Raw genomic sequence first — 10,775 nt, 5'->3', positions numbered from 1 at the left:
GGGCTGAGGGGAGCAGTCGGGGCTGAGGGGAGCAGCAGCGCTGAGGGGAGCAGTCAGGGCTGAGGGGAGCAGCCGGCGCTGAGGGGAGCAGTCAGGGCTGAGGGGAGCAGTCAGGGCTGAGGGGAGCAGSMGSSSYKRRGGGRRSMRGCRGCGCTGAGGGGAGCAGGCGGCGGCGCGCGGCGGAGCGGCCGCCGCAGGGAGCATGTGCCGGCGCCGGCGCCGCTCTCATTGGCGGGCGCCGTTGCTGCCTGCCTGTCCGCTCGCTCCCTCGCCCGCCGCCTCTCCCAGGAATCCCGGTGCCGCATCACRGGGAGCGAGCGGAGGTGCCGGCGGAGCGCGGCGCGGCTCGGCTTCGCGCGCCTCTTTGTTGTGAGGCGCGGAGCAGTTGCGCTTGGCGGCAATGACTTTGGGGGCTTGATGTGCCCGCTGAAACGCAGCCGTGCACGAAGCGAACGCCGCTAATCGCGCCTCACGCGGTCCCGCTTTCCTTACGTCGTGCGGGCTCCGGTGGGAGAGCCGCCAGGTTATAAAACATAGCGTTGCAGAGCGGATTGAGGAGGGGAATAGCGAGTGTTTATCCCGGAATACTGCTGCCCTTTGAAAGCTTGAGCCTGTGCATGTGAGTAATTTTACTGACTGCCTTTTGTAATGCTAATGGAAGTATTTCTTTTCTCGAGATGTTTTCCGCGGAACAATTGAATTAGAGCGTTTATGGCCGTTGGTGCATGAGGATGGATTTCTAAACAGAGATTCGTTTAAAGAGTCATTCTGTGAAGTGTTTTTTAATCTGATCAGAGCAATAGCCGTCTTGATGGTTCTTTTGCCAAAGAGGAATGAGRAGTAATATGCTATTGTTCTTCTAACAGAGATGCTGTAGCCTTCATGTTTGGGTGGATTCTTTGTTTCATCCACTGGATTTTATACTAAGTAGCTTTTGGAATAAACCTAAAGCCACCCTGGCTGGTAGACTGCAGTATATCCTTTGCTTGCACACGCACATGCAGTATATCCTTTGCTTGCACACGCACATATAAACAGGTATATCTGTATTGTTTTCAGAGGGCAAATTTTGGCCCAGAGCCCTGATCATTGTCAGAATTGCCTTCAGCAGTAGATTGAAGCAGGATTCGTCTGCCAGCCTCCTCACGCGCGCGTCCGACACTGCMACGGTGTTTATCAGAACATCAAAACTCATTTAAGTTCTTGACCCACGTATCAATTGATCCCAACTTTTCCTCTAGAAAAACACGCGTACGTAGTGAGCACCTTCTGCAGCGACAGCTGCTCAGCGTAGAAGGAAAGGAGCGTGATGTGCAAACAAACCCCTTAATGCAGTTGTGCTTCCTACGGTGACATCTGGGCCCTGGGGCTGCCCTCAAAGTTACTGCCCTTGTCCGTGGCAGCCTCCAGAGCCGACATCAACCGGGACGTGGAGTCCCTGTCCTGGAGCTGGCTGGTGGCCACCATGCRCCTGAGGTGGGAGCAGCTCGTCCCCAAGAGCCTCCCGAAGGATTTGGGGATGGCRGCGGGTCCGGCGCGAGGTGTCACCCGTCCCTGGGCATCAGCTCATTGAAACGRGTTTCCTGCTGTATGAAATGGGGTGAAAGCAAGTTCCGTGCTTGGGAGCTCCTGCATGGGAACCTTTGAGAGCAGCAGCCCTTGATGTGGGGATTTGTTTAGCTGGTAACTCTAGATGGCTGTGGGTACTGTAGTGATGCATGCTTTATTTGTCATAAGGTTTTCAAAAGGAAAAATATATATATTTATATATATATATTTAGCTCCCTATTGGGTATTTCTTGGTACATACCAGTTTCCTTGAATTTCTGCTGCTGAATAAAACAGCTGCCTTGCTGTCTGTATTCACCTGTGTTTTATTTCCAGAATTATTTCCTTTAATAGAGACTTGAAAAATTGCTTTTTTGCATAGCAACAGTTAAGCCTGGACAGGGGAGGGCTCAGGATGGTAGGGCTTGTTGTTCCTGGGGTGTTACATACTCCTCCGTATTCCAAAATGCCAAAAAGAGAAAAAAAATGTTTTAAAGAAGCCCTAAGTTATTTGGTGCCCTGTTCCTTTTTAAAGAGAGGCTTTCTTGACATAATTCATCTAAATCTTTGTGACCTTTGCAGCAGAAAYGTGTGAAGGAGTAAATAATGACGTTAGTTAAAGAAACAGGAATAGAATCCTCAGCTGAATTATATATTCACCATATCTAGTTTATTTATCTTCAAGAGAAAAGAGGCTGATTGTCTTGTAGTTCATTTACTGTCTCATGCACTAAGCTGTCATTAATTCTGTGTAAAATAAAGCACAGCTGTAAAATGCTGTAAATACCGTATTGTTAGTGCTGGATACAGATAATTCCGTCAACCAGTAGAACGGAAACACTGCAACACTAGTTACTGAGGTTTTGGAGATACTTACTCTCTACCTCCAAAAAGAGCTGTAATGAGCTGTGTAAATATCATAAAAGTCATGGAATTAGCACTGGTGACAGCGTGATTTTAAACTTTCAATRCCTTAACAGCAAGGAATAAACTACTTTGTTTACCTGAAAGAAAAATGAGGTTATGTTGAAAAGCGAAGCAATAACAAAGAAGACARATTGAAGCAACAGTTGATACAGGTTGCTCTGTAAAAACGTTGTTTTTGTCACTGTCTGCGTGTTTTAGCCTCCCCACTGCTGCAGGAGATCTTCAGATTGTCAACCAGATCTTACATTCAGGTTTTGCCAGTGAATTTCTTAGCTTAAAAGTTCTGAATAGCTCTCTGCAAGGAGATAGGTGCATTAGATATTTGCTGTGTTTTTGCCTCTGTGGGCTATTSTTAATTCCAATATATTATGTAGCTAAACCTCAAAAATCCTCATTATGTTACTTTGCAACCAAGCACGTAGTGTGCGCAGACATGGGCATGCTAAGGACACAGCAGTAGTTATAAATACCAGTGCTCAGCTGCTCCAGTGCTTCATATATATTTGCTTAAGAATCACTTCCGCCATCCAGCATGGGARTGTGTTTGTGGAGCAATGAATGGGTTTTAGCATTTTCAGTGTCATACTAGTAATATCCTAATCCAATGGCATTATAAAAATCCTTYCAAGAGCCGTGTTTTCAGAGTCATTGGCTGCTAGCTGGAGATGGATATATGCAGTAATCTGAGTACCACTAATAAACAGTGTGGCGCTAGCTCTGCTTTATTAGAGTATTATGTCTTTTTACTGTTGCATGTGCCAATGAATTTTGCGTTACATAAAACTCTACCGGATCTAAAGGGGAAAGATTATGCCTAAGGTTAATGCATTTTTTTGTAGTCTGTTACCAATGAGAGAGATGCTCCAGAAAAACATTTGTTGGGATTTGAGGTGTTTATTTTGCAGGATTTGTGCTTACATTCCATATGATTGGTAAGATGAGGTAGCAGTAAGTGATATAGACACAGATGTGTTTTACAGGTTTAGATTAACATGTGAGGTATCCTAAAGCACCCTTCTCCTATTCCTGTTCTGGAATCACCTGCARTCACTGCTTTCCTGATGTAACATCAGTTGATATAAACAGTAGAGACGCTTACGGCTGTGTGAATGTGCGGGAGCCTGAGCGAGGCCTGCCGAGCACCACCCAGTGCCGAGGTGGGTTCCTTCACATTCCCGCTGGGAACGCTGGCTCTGTCCCGCATAGCCTTTGGGTGGAAAGCTGCGGTTGGGAGGCTGCTGCGGAGCTGGCTCCCATGTGGTCCCATCCCAGCCCCCGGCTGGCCCGGGTGCTCCCGCTCGCCCCTTGCCACCGGTCCCGCTCATCTGCCACCGTTTGTTTTGCAGGTGGAGCTGGAAACGTCAGCAGGGGATGAAATATGCCTTGCTCCAGGCATCTGCATGTCCAACATTTGCACTGAATAGAGGAAGGTTGTGCCTTACTGAGCAGGGAGTGAAAGCAGCAGTGCCTTTTTCTCTGGTTCTTGCAGGGCAGGATGTTCCCTCCTGTTTACTTCTATGTGAAAAGTTAAAACAGCCTTTTTCATTTGCTCTATTGTAGTTAACACCTTTTTTTTTTTTAAATATATGAGGTATTAAATCAGACTTGGTGTATTTAGTATAGCATATACCTGGCAAATAGTAATCCTGGCTACTATTGCCTCAGAATAATCCTGGGAAGAGACTTCCTCCTGTTTTTCATGCACCTGCTTCAGCCACCTGCAGGCACAGACACTTTCTCCAAGCAGATGAAGTTTTCAACCTACACCTTCGCTTTGAAAATGAATAATTTAATGAACATGAGCATAAACATGTATTGTCATTTCATGGCATGGCAGATATTATTCTGTTTTATGCCTCACTGTGCAGCTGTGTCTGAGTTATATTGGTTTATTAGAGTGTTATTTATACTGGCAGCGATTATGGCCATCCATTTCACTGGTTGTATATGGGTTTTGTGGGGTGGTTTTACTGCATCCATTTGTGCCTTCCAGTATGAATGTGTGCACTGCAACATTCAGCTAACAGCAAAGCAGCATATTATATTCTTATTGCTTTAAAGTAACTGGATCATTTGGGAATTTAGTGGACTAGCCCAAACACAAGATCACGCTGCTGCTGTATTAGCAAGTCTGTTGAAATTCATTCTGCAGTGAAGTCCTACAAGGTGGCGTACAATTTGTATGAGCAATTGGTGCCATTTAACTGCAGAGAGGTTCCCATACCCAGATTTGCACAGATATCAATGTTTGCAGGAGCCTGGGAGTATTCAGCAGCTCCTGTATCTGTTCAGGGTCCACAACTATAATCAGGATTAAGGTCTTGGGGCCATGTTTGTTTGCAGTGATTGAAAAGGAGGGTTATTAATATGGTCAGGCATGTTGGGCTCTGATGGAAATGCGTAGTGTGACACAAAGCATTTCTTCCCTGGGTAATCCAAGCAGGAACAGGGGAAAAAAGCTCATAGATGGGAGGTATCCTATCTCCTGTTATAGACTCTTCTCTCTCTCTCTCTCTCTCTCTCTCTATGTGTGTATATATATATATATATATATATATATATAACCATAGTGCAGTCCTAGTTGCATTAGCGTGTGCTGGAGTGCAAAGCCACCTTGTCATTTTGGCCCTTAGCTGCTGATGGGGAAGGAAGTCCCCAGGGCCTGGGTGAAGGCTGGGAGAGCCTGCACATCAGCAGCAGGACCCTGGCATAGGCAGCACCGTCGTCCTTCAATATTTTGGTGCCTCTTTTTATTTTTTTTTCCACAATGCTCTTCTTCCTGCCTTGCTGCCACCTCCTTTCTAAATTTATCTGTCTGCTCCGTTTTCCCATTCAAATCTATTGTCTCTTCTTGTTCACGTTCTGCAGTCAGTGTCTCGCTGCCTTTCAGCTTATATCTGCCATTYAGCCGTGTGCCCTTCACGTCTCACAGCCACCTCTCCGCGGGGATAGGGAAGGGGAAATACCACCAAAGACCTCCCTGGGCAGAGGTGCCGAGGATGGTGTGCAGGTGAGCAACTCGCTCCCTTACCAAAGAGGCTTATTTTTGAGCACGATGACCTTGACTGCTGCTTGGCAAGCTCCTTCTTGCGAGGATAAATCCTACCCCTGACCTTTCAGATTCTGACATATCTGCTTTCCTTCTCACCCTGTTACCTCTTTATGGAAAGCAAGCATCTCCGTTCGTCCTCCTGCCAACCTCCTGTCATCTCCAGATCACGGCTTTCCACATTGATTAATGAGGTTTTCAGGCTGCTTTCTGAAAACGGGGCTGCTTTTAATAAAGTCTCCATGTGGGTACCCCAGATCTGCAGGGTTTCTGCAAAATCTTGACCTGCGTCGCTGCTTCTGCTGCTCCTGCTCTCCGTGGGTTTCTCTGGCTGCAGTGGCAGGATCCTGACCTGGATCTTGACAGCTTCCGTGCTGCCCACGGGGCTCCGAACCGCGTGGGTGCTTCCAGGCTTGGAGTCCTGTTCATTTGGCTTTCTCTGCCTGCTGCCCTGGTTGCCTAAGGATCCTGCTCGAGGCCAACGGCTCTGGCTCGGGGCTGCGAGGAGGTTTTGCAGAGAAGCGTCAGGAAATCCTCGCAGAGCAACAGCTGAGCAGGTCGTGCCCCATTGCAGGCAAAAGTGCAGGGGATTTGGGATCCGTATCTGGTGCAGGGCTAGTCTTTCCTACGGAAATAGGAATTTCTATGGATTGCTTCTTTGTTCTCACGTGTGATATTTAGCACTCCGAAGGGTCAGAAGTTTTCTGGGAGTATTTCCTTATTCTGCAAAGCAATAACTCTGAAGCCTAAATTTACTTCAGAAGCATAACTGCAGCAAAACCTGAAATCCATTTTTAGAAGACATCTACAAATTCTTAGTTATATGGTACTGAATTATTATTATTATTATAATTATTATCATATTAAGGCTTTCTAAACCGGGATTGGTACTTCCCTCACTTCCAGGAAATATAAACATTTGCAATTACAGCTGCTTCTATGGAACCTAAAATTAAAAGGATCCGGTAGAGAGGATTTTTTCTTCTTCTTCTTTCAAAATTTGACAGTCATGACCAAGCCGGTCTTTCACTTTCCTATACCWATCAATCTGTAGCAGTGTCTCCGTGTATAGGTATGTATACCTGTCTTTGCCTGCTGAATAAATGTAACTGACACTAGGGCAAACTAAGGCAGTTTTGGGGCAGTTTGAGGTAGAAAAGAGTTACTCAAGGAGGAGGTTGCTTTTGTTTTGCTTGAATGTAGCTTGACTTCAGCCAAGCCACTCCAGTTTTCTTTGCTTAATGCTGCCACTGTCATATTTTCCCTCTAAAAGTTTCTCCTGGCCTCTGAGAAGAGGCACCAAAGTGCAGGTTACCCAGCAAAGAGCTGAGTGGCAAGGACGGCTTCCTCTAATGAGAAAAAAATGTATTGGTTTGTCATTAATTTATTCTTGGAATTAATCCAGGTAACATGCTAAGCCTACACGGGCATAAATGCCGTGCAAGAAAGCTTGATAGCAGTTTTATTTCTTCTCAGACCCTTTCTGTTTGGCACTTACATGGAATTATGTTGTCATTATGGACTGTGCTAAGTCTAAGTGGGCACACGGAGGGCAGGAAGAGGGAGGGAAGAGGAGCAGCCTCAGCCAGGCTCCCTGCCTCGAATCCCGAGCTCCAAAGCGAGCAGAAAGTGTGGAGAAACTCTCTGCACACTCTCTGARTTGAGAGGAGCTCTGCAGAAACCCAGTGTTTATACCGCTGAGTTCTGAAGGGTAATGAGCTCTCTCTAATGGTGTTTGGTCCTGTTTGAGCAGTGCAGAGCAGCTGTGTGGACTTGTTGAGAGCTTTCTTGCTGGAAGTGGGGAAGCTGAACGCGCCTGACTGCTGAAGCTGCATTAAGTCGAAAGTCATTAAGACAAATTAAGGTGAAGCAGCAGGTGACCCTCAGGGTTGGTGCTGCAGGAAGCTGCCTAGGAGCACTCTTTGTAGCACGGAATGGATATTTTGTGGGAAAAGGTGATACTTGCAGAGCATCCTCTTGAAAAAAATGGATCCTTGTAACACCAGCATGGTTTCAGTTTCCTTGTCAGTCCCCATTCCAGCTATTTTTTCCCTTGTTCATATTATCATTATGATACAGTGTTTGGGTTTGAAGAGGTTGCCTTGTTCTCCATCGTGACAAAGTGTGCAGACCTTAGTTTTACGTTTGATGTTCCAGAAACATTGTTTGTGTTCCTRTGACTGTTTGGTATTTACTGTTTGAACACAGAGCTTCAGAGCAGCAAATGTGTAATTGTCACACAGGCAAATAAAGCGTGGTGTTTATTCTTTCCTACCTATTTGCAAGGTCTGTCATTACATCTTAAAAATGCTTCTTAGACAAGGTGCTTCTTGCATTGAAGGCACTTGAAAAAAATCTACATTTTGTACATGAAAGAAGCCAATGTCTGTAAGGACTTGCCTAGTTCCATGCTTAGTGCATCAGCTTCAGGCAGAGGCACTAGGAAGTCCTGAACTTTTTCTATTGAATTAAAAAAAAAATAGGTAAATCCTTAAATCCTTATGTCATGGTAGAGCCTCTTGCTTTCCGTTTTTGTTTCACACATAAGCCTTTTCCATTCACTTAGTTTGCTTTCTCTGGTCCACTCAATTGTCTCTTGAAAATAGCTCTAATCTGTGCTGGTAACGAAGTTGCATCTTGCCCTGCATGTATAGTTTAAAACCATCCTTTCCTCCCTGCTCCATCTGCTTCTGTTCTCAAAGTCCATAGTGCTCAAAAGTGCTGTGAATTTGAAGGTCCATTTGGCCATCTGTATGAGGAGGAAAGTCCTGTTCCACACTTTAAATTTGCATTTCCTGATAGTTATTTTTCCAGAAATGTTGAAGATGTGATACAAAATTCTCCAGAAGTGGAGCCTACTATTAAGTCAATCTCATCAGCTTCACCAGAATGAGAGAGGCCTCTCTCTCATGTGATTCTGCATTTCCAACTCCTCTTTTTCCAAAGGAGAGACAAAAGTAGCAGAAAGGGCTCAGGCTCAGCTACTAGGGGTATTTCTATGGCATATATGGAAGCACTTGCTGTTTTTTTAGGATGCTTTTTTTCCTGAAACCTATCAGGACCAAGCAGAATATTGTTGCAATAGTAATCACAAGCAGCACAAAGGCACTAGGTACTTTTATGGGAAAGACACTTTAGTCTAGAGATGTGGCTTGCTTAGTACATCACAAAAGCAGCAAAAGCCCCAAAACAGCCTCAGTGCTCGGTTTCTTTTGGGCAGAAATACGGGCCAAAGCGCTGCTGTTTGTCTTGCTCTATTAGACAAAAGTTGGGTAGTTCCATATGTTTTCTGAGGACAGAAACCCAGTTGCAGTGCTCTTTCTGGGCGCCCTGTCTGTGGCTTGTATGCCAAAGGAGGTTATATTTGTCGTCTGTAAAAAATGGGTTGCTAATGCTGAGAAACAGGCTGATGTGGTTATTTCTAGCACTGATTTATTTCCCTTTTACTGCACTTATGGGAGGAATCAGATGGCACAGTTCGCAATGCAGGACTGATATAGCCTCAAAAAAAAAAAAGTGTTTTTTTTTTTTATTTCATTCCCTCTCTCAAAAAGCAAGATGATGCTATGTGTAATTCTCTTTCAGTCCCTGTTTTAACGACTGTGATTTCAGCTCAATTGCAGAGTCCAAAGAGATTTCTTTTAAATCTGTATTTCACATGAGCAGTCACCTGAGGTGGTCTGTACTTACTCTCACTTGAAGACAAGTCCCTAAATAATCTGGATAACAGTTGGAAATGGTCAGGTTGCCTCTCATATATGGTTAGATAGCAGCCTGTTTCTGTACAAGTCAGATTATTGACTGTATATGTTTTACGTATATAAAAACAAGTCTGACTCTTAAGAAATCTCCTCTCTGTTGGCCTCTGAACAGCTGGAATCTTCAGTTTGTTTTCAGGGTCTTTTAAACTACTGAAGTGTCCTAATACTTCTTATCAATAAAGGTCACCTTCCCATGTAGCCAGTGCAACTGCTATTAAGTTAGCCTATGGAGAGCCTTATTTCTTAAGTAGCCTTTATAATCCTTTCAGGCAAAGTAGCTCTTACACTGGCTTTGCAAATTCTCCCTGTGGTAAAAATTCTACAACCTACTTGAATTGGGAAATATATTTCTCTTTCTGGCTTAAACCAATTAAGCTGTTAAAATACTAATGRAAAATGAATGCATGAGGAAAAAAAAAGGCTTTGACAGGAGTTATCGAAGGCAGTATTGGTAGAATAAAAAATGATCAGTACTTCCTACCCCTCTGGTATTTACCTCTAAGTCCTTGTAACCAGGTTATATGTTTGGGTCTTGAAGATTCTTCCAGCATAGCGTGTTAAGATGCATCCGCCCCTATCTGTTTATCTTGTGAAATTTTCCATCTGTGGATGTCGCTTCGCTGGTGAAATGCTGCATTTTGCTAGCTGGGATGAAAACAATCTTGTCCCACTTGCATCAGTTTTGAATGCTAYTTGAAAGATCGTTCCCAAGCCCGTAGCTTTGATCATATCATCCCGCTTTGCATCTTTTCGATGGTTACCTCTTTTTTCATTGTATCCAGTGCTAGAGCTCTTGATAAGATATCATGGCAGTATCTATCATCCCTAGTTTATTATCAGAACTTTGATTTCCTGTCCCCAGAATGCCGTAAGTCACCTTGTCATTTTGCTTTCTTTCTTTTTTTTTTTTTTTTTTGGTTTGTTTTGCATTCTTTCCACCTGGGACAAGCTAATACAGGTAGATCATCAGGTCAGTGTGCTCTGCTGTGTCCTGGTCTTTCAGTTGGCCTCGTATCTCTGAACTTGATTTACAAAATGGATATTAGTAACATTAAGTGACAGCAGTGACTACTGGAGCTTGGATGGCCTTGAAGCTTTGCTGTTGCCAGCCTTGTGCCTTCATAGAAGGAAAGCTGACTTGCTTCAGGAGCCAGAAATGGGGATGACTATTACTGTGTTGTTCCACCACCCACGTGCTTTTCTCCACGTATGGACCAGGAATGATGTTGGTCAGACCCGCACTGTGCTTGCCGGGTTTCATTGAGTAACCTTCATTTAACATCAGTCTGGAAAGTCGGTTTTYGCAGTGTGGTGGTGGTGGCTGTTTAAGTGGGAGCCTGAGAGTCTAGGGCCCATTTCATTTGCCCTGCTATTCAGACCTGGCCTACCTTTGCTGTCTGCTGGCGAAGGCGGTCGGAGATGCTACTGGGCAGTCACAACATTTATATATGTATAAAGAAAAGCAGCTTATTTCAGTGTTTACTTCATAA

General features: G+C 44.6%; 1 protein-coding gene across 2 annotated transcripts in view; it reads left to right on the top strand.

The window, feature by feature from the left end:
* Positions 1–10,775, top strand: part of FAM110B (family with sequence similarity 110 member B) — a 68,235-nt gene that overhangs the window by 20,679 nt on the left and 36,781 nt on the right. The window contains exon 1 of one of the 2 annotated variants that reach the window (XM_026050098.1): positions 553–619. The exons of the other annotated variant lie outside the window; for it this stretch is intronic. The gene's annotated coding sequence lies outside the window, so the exon portion shown is untranslated. Of the gene's footprint in view, positions 1–552; positions 620–10,775 lie in introns of those variants that run through there. 2 annotated transcript variants of the gene reach the window in all.

Source organism: Nothoprocta perdicaria, unplaced genomic scaffold (genome assembly GCF_003342845.1).
Source record: "Nothoprocta perdicaria isolate Ctin4 unplaced genomic scaffold, notPer1 scaffold_65, whole genome shotgun sequence".
In the NCBI taxonomy this organism is placed as follows: domain Eukaryota; kingdom Metazoa; phylum Chordata; class Aves; order Tinamiformes; family Tinamidae; genus Nothoprocta; species Nothoprocta perdicaria.
The sequence above is the reverse complement of the archived record's forward strand: the minus strand, read 5'-3'. Positions and strand labels throughout refer to the sequence as shown.